At 42.6% G+C, this 16,494-nt stretch overlaps 2 pseudogenes; both read left to right on the forward strand.

The window, feature by feature from the left end:
* Window positions 1-9,411: 9,411 nt before the first annotated feature.
* LOC110148260 (glycine cleavage system H protein, mitochondrial pseudogene) lies at window positions 9,412-9,968 on the forward strand (annotated as a pseudogene).
* Window positions 9,969-15,446: 5,478 nt separating this feature from the next.
* Window positions 15,447-15,851, forward strand: LOC110148252 (large ribosomal subunit protein uL29 pseudogene; annotated as a pseudogene).
* The last annotated feature ends 643 nt before the right edge of the window (window positions 15,852-16,494 follow it).

The following is a 16,494-nucleotide window of genomic DNA, read 5'->3' on the forward strand; positions in this document are numbered from 1 at the left end:
TTACTCATTCATAAATCTTGACATTGGAATGCATATCTTATTTCCAAGCATGTACTCCTATACCCTAGGTTGACTATAAAATAGTCCCAATGGCTTCTAATTGGTGTGGAATGCATTTGCGAATGCTTTCCTATTATCCCACCCTGATCCCACCCTGTGAGTATGTTACCCTATAATAAACTGATCCATTGGTTATATGGAGCTGCCTTCCTCATTTTTCAATCTCAAGATGCCCTCTCACTTTAGTGGGCACTTTTTGTTCCCTCCATCCTCCAACAGCCCTCTTCTGAGAAAATAAAACGCAAGATTAAAGTAATATTTTGAGATATTGATGTTTCTCTCCTCTGTGTATTTTCCTTTATTTATTTATTTATTTATTTTCAGAACTTTCCCCTAGCCATCTCCATCCCAGAAGTTGGTCCAGTTTAATTTTCTCAGGGAAAGAGAGTAATAGCAGAAAACACCCTGATAGTCTCTGGCTAAAACTCAAGCTCACTAAGAAGATTAAGTGACATGCCTCTGAGGGTAAACACCACAACAGAGGGACTGCCTTTTAGTCTAAAGTCATAATTAAAAGTTCCTTTGGATGGGGTGGGGCTGGGAGGAAGCTGGGAGTCTGGAGTTAGGAAGGTTCCAGAAGGGAAAGGTCATAGCCTCTTAGTGTTGGTCCCCAAGTCCAAGACCCAGAGCATTAGGTAGGTCCTGAAGAGGGTCTGCTGATGATGCTATCTGGGCAGAGTTGTTGACTGAGTGGGGAAAGGAAAGGGCAGTAAGACTCCAGAGAGATCTAAGGGGACCCAAGTCCAGTGAATAGGCAGTGGTATCACAGAGATGGCCAAGAGGAGGCAGAGAAATATGAGGTGGGGTAGGGATGAACTAAAACATACTGGGATTAAATTTCCACTCTTCCTGTGGAACAATGGCTTTGCTGGTGGTGGTGGAGCTCCAAATAGAAATTGAAGTAAATCTAGATGAAGTTATATTTCTTTTATACGAATCTGAGGACTGAGAGTCCTCCCTGAGACACAGATAACATCTTGTTCTTATCAATACTACACAGAAATGCAGAAATAAATACTACACAGTAATACAGAAGAAATGAAGGGAAGGAGGAGAGAAAATCTTGAGACACCAATGAGAGAGAACAGTCTTACAGACCAAATTGATGTGCAGGGGAGGCAGGACTGGGGCGGGGTTGGGGGAAGAAGGAAATGGCATCTATGATAAGCCTCAGGTTTCTTGCCTGGGGCCTTGGTAGTAAAAGTTGGGGTCATTTACTAGAGCTTGGAACACATGAACGAGAGAGGCTATGTGAGCCTGGGAGACTGAGTGAAGGCACCTAATTCTCTCTCCTACTCATCTTTATAAAGTAGGGACAACGCTACACACCACAGGGCCCACCGATTTCACAAAGACCTGTTAGAATGCTGTGGGCTAGAGTTGATAACTGAGGAGAGGCTAAACAGTTGAGAAGAGCAACAGGTGATGGAGAACATTAGACAGGAAGGAAATCTTTAAAATGAAATTTAAACAATTTAAATTTAAGATGAAATTTAAAAAATTCTCTCTAAGTGAATAGATCAGAGCCAGAGACATTCCTTCCGTTTGACACTACTGCTTCGTATCCACATCATGGCTCACCTTCATTAGATCTCCATCACCTGTAAAATGAGGATCACAGTGTGGTCCCAAGACAAGAAAGGGGCAGGGCACAACATTTAAAAGGATGACATGGTCCAAGGACAAGACACAAACTGATTAGAACCAACTAGGTCCAAGATGGTGTACAAGTGGACTTGCCCCAGACCTGGAGACTCAGTGTTTGCTCATTTTAATACATCAGCAAGCTAAATGACACACCTGCAGGTGTCATGACAGTTCTAAGACTGAACATGAGGTCAAAAAGTGGATGGTGGCCCAATTTCTGGAAATCCCCAACCCTTTCTCAAAATAGCTAGAATATTCCTCCCACTCATTAGCCTATGAAATTACTCACCCCTGTAAAAACTAACAACTCCATACCCTATTGCTTCTCTTGCCTTCCAAAATGGTCTACATTCTGTCTCTGGAGTGTGTTTCCTCCCTGAATTAACCTTCTTTCACTTTAGTATGGCGTGCTCTTGAATTTTTTCCTGTGTGCAGCCAAGATCCCACACTTGGCGGCTGTCCCAGGGACTCTGATGTGACCTGGGATGTGACCATTTTTCCATGCCCCACTCTCTTTCCTATAACAGTCCCATTTCTAAGTAGGGGCAGTCATGAGGAGGGAAGGGAAGGGGACTTCAGATGATGGTTACTACTGATTGATCTGTCCTCAGAAGCATGGCAGCAGCATGCAGGTTGAGTATGGAGCCAGATTAGTGCCCAGAGAGGACTGGATGCTGCAGAGGGACAGAGGCAGGAGAGAAATGAGACTTGGGTGAGGGGTTGGTGCCTTGCAGATGGTTGGGAGATAGTTGTGGGGGAGGGAGTTCAGAGATCGTCTATGACCTAGGAAAATCAGGGTGGTTCAGGACTGAGACTGCCAGATCAGCCCTCTCCCTGGGCCCTGGAGAGCATTATCAGACTTAGGGCAGCCCCAGGATGGCAGTATTCTTTGAGAGGAGGGCACAGGACTCACAAGGCAGGCCCTCACCACAGGGTCCTCAGCGCGGACAGGAAAAGAGAAAGAGGAGATCATTGGCTTCAATGATCTCTGAGCTAAAGCGCACCCAGTCTGGCCCTGGACTATTTCTTCTTCTGGCTAATGTCATAGTGGAGTCACTAGACTTTTCTCGAAGGTAACTGGCAGGGCTTTGAGGGTAAAAGCTCTTGTTCTTGCACCTCCTCTGTATTCCAAAGCCCCAGCAAGGCATGGCAAGGAAACAGTGCTGGGTAAAGATACAGGTCTCACTCAAATAGCTAGAAAGGCTAGTTTATATAATAACAAAAATTCAGGACAGAGGGACTGTCACAGAAAGTGGAGGAAAGGTGGTGGGCTTCATTGGTGACTCAGATGGTAAAGAATCTGCCTGCAATGCAGGAGACCTGGGTCCAATCCCTGAGTTGGAAAGATCCCCTGGAGAAGGAAATGGCAACCCACTCCAGTATTCTTGCCTGGGAAATCCCACAGAGAGAGGAGCCTGGTGAGCTACAGTCCATGGGTTCGCAGAGTCAGACACAAGTGAGTGACTAACAATTTTCTCATATAAAGCATGGCCTTGAAGACAGGGCATGGCCTTAATCATCTACTTGTAGACCATCTTGAGACATTGCTGCACCTTCGTAATGATTCATGAAAGGGAAACTGCTACCAAAAATTATATTTAGAGGAGGTCGTTAGAGCAGAGCAGTAGGACATGGAATTCATCTCTCCCCACAAATGCACCAAGAATACATCTACAAACGGAATAATTCTCACAAAGCACCAGTTGAACACTAGCAGAGGACCTGAGAGACCTCAAAGGACAGGAAAGATCCCCAAGTGACTGGGTAGGATGAAAGAAAGAAGGGGAAAAGAAGAGAGGAAGCAGGATGAGACTGGTTCCCAGGGGTGGGGGGATCTGAAGGAGAGGTTCCCACATCTGGGAAACTCCCCTCACCAGCAGGAACATCAATTGGTACAAAAGGAGAACTTAGGGGGCTATCAGAGGAAAGTTCAGTAAGCGATCTGTGGCATGCAAGACAGAGTCAGACTTACACAGACAGTCTATGTCACAGCCCTGTGCACTCTACCCTGAGACATGTGTCTGCCACTGTGAGTGGGGATTGGGGGCTGGAACCTGGGGTTTGGAGAGCAAACCCAGGAAGGGCTGTGAGGAGACAGCCTGAAGGAGTGGGAGTGAGGAAGTTTGCAACTAGGAATGTTTCTGAAGAAAACTTGGACTGCCATAGAAGCAAAAAGTGAAGTGTTAGTCACTCAGTCATGTCTGTCTGTTTGCATCCCCATAGACTGTAGCCTGCCAGGCTCCTTTGTCCATAGAATTCTCCAGGCTTTTATCAGGACATCACAGGTCCAAGCCCTGGGCCAGCATTTGAATGTCCCATGACCAGAAGTGAATAGGCTCTGGAAGAACAGATCACATCAACCAAGTTCTCAAGAAAATACATTAGCCAACACGCTAATTAATTGAAAGCTGCAGAGCCACCTGGCACAAGATCTAGATCAGATTATCTTCTAAATAAGATGACCCTGGGGATTATCTTGTCTAGGGTAGAATTATGACTGTGTGTGTTGTGTGCTATTGCTTAGTTGTATCTGATTCTTTGCGACCCCATGGACTGGAGCCTGCCAGGCTCCTCTGTCCATAGAATTCTCCAGGCAAGAATACTGGTGTGGGTGGCCAGCGCCACTGTTAAGTGAGGCATGAGGGGCAGGGTCGCCATTGCAGCCTCTCTCCCCACATGGTAGCCTGGCCTCACGGGCACTGGCAGGGTCTCCTCCCAGGTCTGGCTCTCTCAAGCCCACAGTCTCTGGCTCCCTCATATGACTTGTTGTCACTGGGACCAGCCCTCTCAGGCCTGTGGCTCCTGGCTTCCCTGCATACCCCAAAACACCAGGGCTGGCTCTTTTGCACCATGGCTGGGCACTAGGAAAGGCCCCTGCTGGGGCTGATTTTTTCTCACCCATAACTGCTGACCTTCCTACATGCCTTGTCAGCACTAGGGCCAGCTCTCTTATGCCCATGGCCAAGCACTGGGAAGGACCCCACTGGGGCTGGTCTTCTTTCACCTGGGGCCACCAGCTCCCATACGTGCCTGTCCTTGCCTGGGCTTCCATGACCCCATCCACAGAACCACCTCCACACTCCCTCCTTGAATGGGTGGACTTGTATGCTCCAAGGAAACCACAGAAGCAGACCTGCTGTGGGTCATCCACACACAGAGATGGGGCTAAAACCATTGATCTCGAGGCAGCCATGCAGCTAAAGAAGGAAAGCTCAAATCTCTCCTTGAAACTTCATTAACAGTGAACTGAGAGTCTTGTGACTGACTTTGTAAGCTCAGTACCTATAGATCATCTATATGGACAAGTGCTCCTATAGCCAAGATGAGTCTGGCTTTAGTAACTGTATATTTTGTGGGTATATACACATGGGGGTTGGACCAGGGTAGAATCTAAGCCGCCTCAGTAGCACCCACAGTGGGTCTAAATCCGTTATTACTGCAATCCTGGGACCTGAATCCAGTGAATCTATGCTGGTGGCCTGGTGAAAACAATGTCTGAGACACTAGGGCCAATGCTGTCATACCCACAGTTAAGTTGGGGCCAACAGTGCCAACAACAGTGTAATCTGAGGGCTCACACAAAGGGTGAAAAGTGACACAATAGAGTACATCACACGTGAACAACTCCAGAGGAGGAATACTCAGTCACTTCCATCCCAGTGGGAGTGCTGCAATACCACCTATCTTGCACTTGGATCAGAAACACAGTAAAGAAACATACCCAGGGGCCTCTACTCCAACAAATAGGAAGCAGACTCCACCTCTGACAAGACAGTGACAAACACAGAGCAAAGGGAAGGCCCTGCTCGATATGTAGGGCAGCCTCTGGTTATGACACTGGTCAAACCCTCATCAAGAGGATAATGGCACAAGCCTCTGGACCAATGTCATCCACCAGTGGGCAGACACCAGAAGCAAGAGGAACTATGATCCTGCAACCTGTAGAAAGCTGACCACAAACACAGTAAGTTAGACAAAATGAAATAAAGAAATATATTGCTGATGAAGGAGCAAGAAAAAACCTATAAGAGCACCTAAATGAAGAGGGAATACACAATCTATCTAGAAAAGAATTCAGAGTAATGACAGTGAAGATGATCCAAGATTTTGGAAAAAGAATGCAGGCACAGAATGAGAAGATACAAGAAATGTTTAACAAAGACCTAGGAGAAAATCATTTATCCTCCAACTAAAAGTAAAATTCTAAAAAGACCTAGGAGAACTGAAGAACTAAAGAACAAACACAAAAAATAACTGAAATGAAAAATAAACTAAAAGGGATCAACTGAGGAATAACTGAGGCAGAAGAATGAATAAGTGAGCTAGAAGACAGAATGGTAGAAATTACTACCATGGAACAGAATAAGAAAAAAGAATGAAAATAAATTTCAGAGTATCTGGGAAAACATTAAACACACCAACATTGAATTATAGGGGTCTCAGAAGAGGTAGATAAAGAGAAAGGGTCTGAGAAAATATTTGAAGAAATTATAGTTGAAAACGTCCCTAATATGGGAAAGGAATTAGCCACCCAAATCCAGAAAGTGTGGAGTCCTGTATAGGATAAACCTAAGGAGGATCATGCCCAGGCACATATTAACCAAACGGTTAAAACTGAATACAAAGAAAAATATTAAAAGCAAAAAGGGAAGAGCACCAAACAACATACAAGGGACTCCCCAGAAGATTATCAGCTGAGTTTTCAGCAGGAAGTCTGTGGGTCAGAAGGGAGTGACATGATATGTTTAACTTGATGAAAGGGATAAAATTACAATCAAGAATACTCTATCAGCAAAGATTTGACAAAGAAATCAAAAGCTTTACAGAAAAGCAAAAGCTGGAATTCATCACCATCAAACCAGCTTTACAACAAATGCTACAGGAACTTCTCTAGGCAGAGGAAGAAAAGTAGATCACAACTAGAAACAAGAAAATCACAAATGGGAAACCTCACTGGTAAAACAAAACCTAAAGTAAAAGCAGGAAATCATCCATACACAAATATGACATCAAAACTAGCAACCATAAGAAGAAGAAAGCACAAATGCAGGAAATGGGAAATTGAGAGGCCAGCAATTTAAACTTGAATGCATATATAGTGGTTTCCCTGGTGGCTTAGTGGCAAAGAATCTGCCTACCAATGCAGAAGATGCAGGTTCAATCCCTGAGTCAGAAAGCTCCCCTGGAGAAGGAAATGGCAACCTCCTCTAGTATTCTTGCCTGGGAAATCCTACGGAAAGAAGAGCCTGGTGGGCTATAGTCCATGGGTCACGGAGTCTGATATGACTTAGTGACTAAACAACAACAGTGACACTATATATGTGTGTGTGTGTATATATATATATATGTATCTGTATATATATATATGTATGTATCATATATATATGTATATACATGTATATATATATATGTGTGTATGTATATGTGTGTATATATATATGTATATACATGTATATATATGTGTATATGTATATGTGTGTGTGTATATATATATATATACATATATATATATATATATATAGAGAGAGAGAGACTGCTAACCAACATCTCAGGGGAAATGCAAATTAAAAGCTATGATAGGTACACACAAAAATAAGAAAGCAACCCAACCACAACACTAAAGATGGTTATCAAACCACAAGAGAGGAGAACAAAAGAGGAAGGAAAGAAGAAAAGACCTACAAAAACAAACTGAAAATAATTAAGAAAATGGCAATAGAAATACACATATCAAAAATTACTTTAAATGTAAATGGATAAATGGATTAAATGCTCCAGCCAAAAGACATAGATTGGCTGAATGGATACAAAAACAGACTGAAAGTTGGAAAAGGATATTTCATGCAAATGGAAATCAAAAGAAAACTGGAATAGCAATAGTCGTATCAGAAAATAGACTTAAATAAAGACTGCTACAGGAGATAAGGAAAGATACTATCTAATGATCAAGGGTTCAATCCAAGAAGAAGACATACCATTGTAAATATATATGCACCCAACAAAGGAGAACCTCAATGTATAAGGCACATGCAAACAACCATACAAGGGGAAATCAATATTAACACCCAATAGTGGGTGACTTTAACACCCCACTTAATCAATGGACAGTTGATCCAGTCAGAAAATAGATAAGAAAACACTAGCCTTAAATGACACATTAGACCAGATAGACTTAATTGATGTTTATTGGAGCATTCCATCCAAAAGCAGCAGAATACACTGTTTTCCCAGGTGTACATGGAACTATCTCCAAGACAGATCACATCTTGGGTCACAAATCAAGCCCTGGTAAATTTAGGAAAATTGAAAACATCATGCATCTATTCCAACCACCATGATATGAAATTAGAAATCAATTAAAGGGGGAAAACTGTTTTTAAAAAAAGCACACACATTCACATGGAGGCTAAACAATATGTTCTAAATAACCAATGGGTCACTGAGGAAATCAAAGAGGAAATTTAAAAATGCCTAGAGACAAATAGAAAATTATCCAAAACCTATGGGATAGAGCAAAAGCAGTTCTAAGAGGGAAATTTATAGCAATACAATCTTACCTCAAGAAACAAGAAAAATCTCAAATAGACAACCTAACCTTATATCTAAAGCAACCAGAGAAAGAACAAACAAAACCCCAAGTTAATAGAGGGAAAGAAATCATAAAAATCAAGGCAGAAAAAAAATGAAATAGAGACAAAGAAAACAATAGTAAAGATTAATGAAAATAAAAGGTGGTTCTTTAAGAAAATAAACAGAAGTGATAAATCTTTATTAAGTCTCAGCAAAGAAAAAAGGCAAAAGATACAAATAAATAAAATTAGAAATAAAAAAGGAAAAATTGCAAAAGACACTACAGAAATACAAAGGATCATAAGAGATTACCACAAGCTACTATATGCTAATAAAATGGACAACCTATGAGATTGAATAAATGCTTAGAAAAGTATGATTTTCTAAGGCTGAGCCAGGATGAAATAGAAAATATGAGCAGACAACCACAGTACTGAAATTGAAACTGTGATTAAAAAACAAAAACCCAGGACCAGGTGGCTTCAAGGACAAATTCTATCAAACATTTAGAGAAGAGTTAACACCTATTCTTCTGAAAATATTCTAAAATATTGCAGAGGAAGGAACACTCTGATGCTCATTCTATGAGATGACCATCACCCGGATACCAAAACCAGAGAAAAATATCACAAAAAAGAAAATTACAGGACAATATCACTGATGAACATAGACACAAAAGTCCTCAACAAATTATTAGCAAACTGAAACCAACAACACATTAAAAGGGTCATAGTCCATAATCAAGTGTGATTTACCCCAGAGATGCAAAGATTCTTAAGCATATGTAAATCAATCAATGTGATACACCACATTAACAACCTACTGGATAAATACCACATGATCATTTCAGTAGATGCAGAAAAAGCTTTTGACAAAATTCAACACTCATTTATGATAAAAAAAAAATTACTCTCCAGAAAGTGGGCACAGAGGGAACTTACCTCAATATTATAAAGGCAATATGAAAAACACAGCAAACATCATTCTCAGTGGTGAAAAACAGAAAACATCTCCTCTACGACTAGGAACAAGACAAGGATGTCCACCCTCACCACTTTTATTCAACATCATTTTGGAAGTCCTAGCCATAGCAATCAGAGAAGAAAAAGAAATGAAAGTAATCTAGGTGCGAACATGGCGCTGCAGGCGGTGCGGAGCGTGCTGGCCGCTGTCGGCAGCCTGCGCGCCGTCTCGGCACCCAGCGCGCCCTGCTCGCCGCGGCCCCGGGGACTGCGGGCGGGCGCCGTCCAGGCACTGCGCACCGGCCCTGCTCTGCTGTCGGTGCGGAAATTCACAGAAAAACACGAATGGGTAACAACAGAAAACGGTGTTGGAACAGTGGGAATCAGCAATTTTGCACAGGAAGCTTTGGGAGATGTTGTTTACTATAGTCTGCCTGAAGTTGGGACAAAGTTGAATAAACAAGAGCAGTTTGGTGCTTTGGAAAGTGTGAAAGCTGCTAGTGAACTCTATTCCCCTCTATCAGGAGAAGTAACAGAAATTAATAAAGCTCTAGCAGAAAATCCAGGACTTGTCAACAAGTCTTGTTATGAAGATGGTTGGCTGATCAAGATGACATTCAGTAACCCTTCAGAACTAGATGAACTAATGAGTGAAGAAGCATATGAAAAATACATAAAATCTATTGAGGAATGAAAATGGAACCCTTAAATAAACTACTTTGAAACAACTTAATCTAGCATAGTTGTCTTAAATTAGTGGTGGATAGATATTTAAAAAGCAACTTTTAGCAAAAGAAACTACTTGTAACAATGTTTCCTGAAGAAAATACCCCTTAACTTTCTAATGCCTTCAGATAAACATAGTATCTTTTCCACAGCATCCTGTGATTTTTAGGCTAGGCTCCGGCTATACTATTCAGAATTCCTGAAATTATCTCTGATAAAACTAATTACAAAAATTACGTAATTCAAGGATAACATGGTTATCTTATATCTTATATGACATTGTAACTTGCTTACAGCTCTCCTTGGATTTGGGTCAAAATGATCTTCCCACTAGAAATAACTGGCAGTGGAGAAAAGTTTGTTAGTTGTATAGTGTCCAGTGAAGAGTATTACTGTCTTAACTTTGCAATATACTGTGTTTGCTGGTGCTATTTTTATACAGTGAAGCAACAGCCTTGCAGGACAATAAACAATTTAATAATAAAATAAAAAAAGAAAGTAATCTAAATTGGAAAAGAAGTAAAATTGTCACTGCAGATAACATGATACTATACAAAGAAAATCCTAAAAATGCTGTCAGAAAACTACTAGAGCTCATCAATGAGTTTGGTAAAGTTGCCAGATAAAAAATCTATACACAGAACTCTCTTGCACACCCATACACTAACAACAAAAGATCAGAAAGAGAAATTAAGAAAACAATCCCATTTCCCATAACAGCAAAAAGAATAAATTACCTAGGAATAAACCTACCTCAGGAGACAAAAGACTTGTACTCAGAAAATTGTAAGATACCAATGAAAGAAATCAAAGATGATGTCCATCAATGGAGGAATGGATAAAGAAGACGTGGTACATGTATACCATGGAATATACTCAGCCATAAAAAAAGAGCAAAATAATGCCATTTTCAGCAACATGGATGGATATAGAGACTGCCATACTGAGTGAGGTAAGTCAGACAAAGACAATATATGATATCACTTATATATGGAATCTTACAAATGGTACAAATAAACCTATTTACAAAATAGAAATTGGGTCACAGATGTAGAAAACAAACTTATGATTACCAAGGGAGTAAGGGGGGGGTGAAGGGATAAACTGGCATATAGGGATCGACATATACAACCTTACTCTACATAAAAGACAACTAATAATAACCTACTGTATAGCACAGGGAATTCTTTTTTGTGCTTTGTAAGATGATGCTGTGAAAGTGCTGCACTCAATATGCTGGCAAATTTAGAAAATTCGGAAGTGGCCACAGGACTAGAAAAGGTCAGTTTTCATTGCAATCCCAAAGAAAGGCAATGCCAAAGAATGCTCAAACTACCGCACAATTGCCCTCATCTCACCTTCTAGTAGAGTAATGCTCAAAATTCTCCAAGCCAGGCTTCAGCAATACACGAACCGTGAACTTCCAGATGTTCAAGCTGGATTTAGAAAAGGCAGAGGAACCAGAGATCAAGTTGCCAACATCCACTGGATCATAGAAAAAGCAAGAGAATTCCAGAAAAACATCTATTTCTGCTTTATTGACTAAACCAAAGCTTTTGACTGTGTGGTTCACAATAAACTGGAAAATTCTTCAAGAGATGGGAGTACCAGACCACCTGACCTGCCTCTTGAGAAATCTGTATGCAGGTCAGGAAGCAACAGTTAGAACCAGACATGGAACAACAGACTGGTTCCAAATATGAAAAGGAGTGTGTCAAGTCTGTATATTGTCACCCTGCTTATTTAACTTAGATGCAGAGTACATCATGAGAAATGCTGGGCTGGAAGAAGCACAAGCTGGAATCAAGATTTCCAGGAGAAATTTCAATAACCTCAGATATGCAGATGACACCACCCTTATTGCAGAAAGTGAAGAAGAACTAAAGAGCCTCTTGATGAAAGTGAAAGAGGAGAGTGAAAAAGTTGGCTTAAAACTCAACGTTCAGAAAACTAAGATCATGGCATCTGGTCCCATCACTTCATGGGAAATAGATGGGGAACCAGTGGAAACAGTGGCTGTCTTTATTTTTCTGGGCTCCAAAATCACTGCAGATGGTGATTGCAGCCATGAAATTAAAAGACGCTTACTCCTTGGAAGGAAAGTTATGACTAACCTAGACAGCATATTAAAAAGCAGAGACATTACTTTGTCAACAAAGGTCCATCTAGTCAAGGCTATGGTTTTTACAGTAGTCAAGTATGGATATAAGAGTTGGACTATAAAGAAAGCTGAGTGCCAAAGAATTGATGCTTTTGAACTGTGGTGTTGGAGAAGACTCTTGAGAGTCCCTTGGACTGCAAGGAGATCCAACCAGTCCATCCTAAAGGAGATCAGTCCTGGGTGTTCATTTGAAGGACTGATATTGAAGCTGAAACTCCAATACTTTGGCCACCTGATGTGAAGAGCTGACTCATCTGAAAAGACTCTGATGCTGGGAAAGATTGAAGGCAGGAGGAGAAGGGGTCCACAGAGGATGAGATGGCTGGATGGCATCACCGACTCAATGGACATGAGTTTGGGTAAACTCTAGGAGTTGGTGATGGACATGGAGGCCTGACATGCTGCAGTCCATGGGGTCGCAAAGAGTTGGACATGACTGAGCGACTGAACTGAACTGAACAACCTATATTGCAGTGTCCCTGGTGGCTCAACAGTATAGAATCCGCCTGCAAATGCAGGAGATGCAGGAGACATGGGTTCAATCCTTGGGCCAGGAAGATCCCCCTGAGAAGGAAATGACAACCTACTCCAGTATTCTTGCCTAGGAAATTCCATGTACAGAAGGGCCTGGCAGTTTATGGCTATGAGACTGCAAAAAAGTTGGACACAACTTAGTGACCAAACAGCAGCACCAGTGACCTATATGGGAATGGAATCTAAAAAAGAGTAGATATATGTACACATGACTGAGTCACTTTGCTGTACATAATAAGCATAGTATTGTAAATGAATTATAGTTCAACAGTAAATTAATTAAAATGTCAAAAATGAAATTAGCATTCAATTTTTCCCTTCCTCATAGCTGCAGCAGAAGGTAGGTGAAAATCTGCTGTTTTAGAGCCCTGGGTAGTCAGATTCTTGCTTTCTCAGCTCATATTTCCCCAACCCACTATAGAAGGCTGGCAATGGGACTGGACATGAGTAATTAGGGGACAAAGACAGTCTCCTGACTTGGCACTTGTCTCTGACAAAGCCTCCTTGAGAAGTGGATAACTGAAGCTGAGTCTTTACTTGTGATATGCTTGTGGGTTCTTCAGAGATCCCCTGCCCATCCCTCTGACCACAGGCCCTGTGATGTGGGCAGTTCCTTCCGTCCCTTTGGATGTCATCCCCCTAGGGCCCTTGTGTGCTCATGGCCCATTCTGCATCACATCTGACTGTTGGGGTACCTTCAACCTCCAAGACTCAGCTCTCAGCAGCGCTTAAAACCTCTTTCGTTCAGTTGTTCTGCCTCTTCATGGTCTGTGAAACACTCGCACATCCTTACTCTGACAAATTCTGGGAGTCCAGTTCAGTTTGGGGGCAACATATTCCGTCCTGCTGTCCAGGCTCCCTTGTTGTTAAGTCGCTAAGTCATGTCTGACTCTTTGTGACCCTATGGATTGTAGCCTGCTAAGCTCCTCTGTCCATGGATTTCCCAGGCAAAAATACTGGAGTGGGTCACCATTTTCTTCTCCAGAGGATCTTCCCAACTCAGGGATCAAACTAGCATCTCCTGCATTGCAGGCATATTCTTTACCACTGAGCCACCAAGGAAGCTCGTTAGCTATTTCAAAATTTCCTGTACCCTCTCTGGCCTTTGCGAACACAGTAGAAGGTCTTCCACTGCAACCATAGAAGTCCTCTCATTAAGCCTGAGGGGCAGAGGCTGCTTCTAGACCCTCCCTGAAAGGGAGTAGGAACTTGGCAATAGCAACCTCCAGATAAATCTTTTCGAAATTCTTCTTCCTCTCTCCTCTCTAGATACAGGCTCTTCTATATTCTCAAGTAGGCAAGAGTGCTTGAGGACCATAGAACCAGATCTGGAAATTTCCTTTGTGAATTCTGCATGTTGTGATCTGGCCTTTATCCAAACTTGCTCAGGTCTCAGTTGAGACCGAGTCAGGAAAAACCCCATCTAACATGTCTTTGACATGAAGCTGTAGTAGGATGAGATGTCAGTTCAGAGATTCTCAATATGCTCAATTGTTTGCCCCCTCATCACTCACACAGTGCCTGTTCTTTGAGTCAGACACCTGGAAACACCCCCAGAGACTGTCCAACTTAACTGGACGGTCAAGTATCCTTTACTACATTCAATTTGGATTGCTTCATCAGTTTTTAGGTGCAGCTACTGACTGGGACTGGGGCTTCCCTGGTAGCTCAGTGGTAAAGAATATGCCTGCTGATACAGGAGACATGGGTTCAATCCCTGAGTTGGGAAGATCTCCTGGAGAAGGAAATGGCAACCCACTCCAGTATTCTTGCCTGGGAAAACCCATGGACAGAGAAGCCTGTGGGCTACAGTCCATGGGGTTGCAAAAGAATCGGACATGACTGAGTGACTAAAAACAACAACAACAATTGATTGGGACTAAATTCAGCAGCATATGGAAGCGGTCAAGATGGCTCCACAAACTTGGGGTACAAATGTGAGCAACTCTCTTTTTTCCACTGGCATAGCAAGTAACCTCCAACCACTCTGCCTTTCCTTGAGGTCACACTCCTCACCTGAGATGATCTGAGAAGGTCCAGGATGTACGAGGGAGAGAGCAGTGGGACCCACTGTCCTCCCAGTGCTGCCACGTGGTGGCAGCTGTTGAAGGTCCTGCAGCCTTCCACAAAGGGGCTTTTGTCTGTGTCCCCACAGAGCCACTCAGGTTCTCTGAAGGAGGATGAACCCATTCCGTCAGCAGTAACCTCAGCCAGGGGTGACTCTCCCACTGGAGTTCACAAGGTTGCAGCTTAGCTGAGTTCTGCTGCCAGTTTTCTTTCACAGCTCCTGTTTGGGAGCCAGTTGGCCCCGGGACCCCCAGGGCAGCACAGGCTACCAGGAATCCCAACAAGTGTTTGTTTCCAACTCAAAACACAGTGTCCTGTTACCATTTCCTCTTCCTGGACAACCAAGATACTTGCCACTCATCTAGAATTCTGGAAAAAAGTAACCTCAGTAACTCTCTAGGGAACTTCAGCATGCCTATCTCTTCCCTTCCCCTTCCCTCCACTTAAAGTTAGCAGCTCATGGAGTTCAAATTGGTTTTCTGTCAGAATCTACAGACCAATAAGAAGTTGGCATTTTTCTCACTTAAGAAAGGGACTGCAAATGTAATTTTTAGATTTTCCTTAAACATCCCTCAAAGTAAGAGGTGCCTCAAAATCACTCTGCCTGAAAGTAAAAGCCTGTCTCACATGCTTTAAGATCTGGAACTGTCTATGGCCCTGATTTTCAGAGCAGACCTCTGGGAGTGCATTTGAAAACAGTGCCACAAGACTCTACAGTCATGGCCAAGACTAAGGTTTGAGACCTTTGGAGCAAGAAGGAGGAGCTGCTGAAACAGCTGGAGGACCTAAAGGTGGAGCTGTCTCAGCTGTGTGTGGCTTAAGTGACAGGTGGCATGGCTTCCAAACTCTCCAAGATCCAAGTTGTTCATAAATCCATCTCCATCATTAACCAGACTCAGAAATAGAAATTCTATGAGGGCAAGAAGTACAAGCCCCTGGATCTGTGGCCTAGGAAAACATGTCCCATGGGCCGCTGACTCAACAAGCATGAAGAGAACCTGAAAGACCAAGAAACAGAGAGGCAGGAGTGGCTGTACCTACTCCGGAAGCACACATCTGAGCACCCAGGAGGCAGTGGAACAACAAACTGGCCAAAAGAAAAAGGACATAGTGCCACAGTCTGACCTCTCTTAAGAAAGGTCACAGTCTGACCTCTTCTTAAGAAATTGATTTTAGGTTCAAAAGGCTTGTTCTTGCATGGCAATTAGTTTTGAAAGCTTCATGGGATAAAGGTTAGTCCCCATGGAGATGCAGAATGGGGAACCCAGTGTTTTTGATGCAGGGATGTAGGTCATGGAGTGCTGGATGAAGTGACTAAGCCACTTCTTACCTTTGCTCAGTAGGAGCCAGGCACTGAGGGGACCAGAGGGCTCGCAGGGTGAGGATGAGACAGTACATCTTACAATCTGGGATAACAACAGTTAACATCTTTGAACATGGGTTATATGCCAAACATTTTTGGGCTTACTTTGCACATGTTCTTTCTTATTTTCATGATCACTCTATTTGGTGGATGTTTATCACCCCCATTTTACAGATGAGGAAAGTATCTCAGAGAAGTGAGCAGTCCAGTGTCACACAGCTATTAGTGGAGTTGGGATTTAAAATCACTTTTCAGGACTTTACAACTCATTCTCTTCCCACTGTCCTATGTGGCCTCTCAAGAATAGTATCCATCTTGGAAGATGGATGACAAGGAGAAGGTAGCTGGGAATGGATCTTGCAGGGCTCCTTGTGAGATTTAAAGTTTAGAAAAATGATAGGCTT

The sequence above is a fragment of the Odocoileus virginianus genome, chromosome 2 (assembly GCF_023699985.2).
Source record: "Odocoileus virginianus isolate 20LAN1187 ecotype Illinois chromosome 2, Ovbor_1.2, whole genome shotgun sequence".
Classification (NCBI taxonomy): Eukaryota; Metazoa; Chordata; class Mammalia; order Artiodactyla; family Cervidae; genus Odocoileus; species Odocoileus virginianus.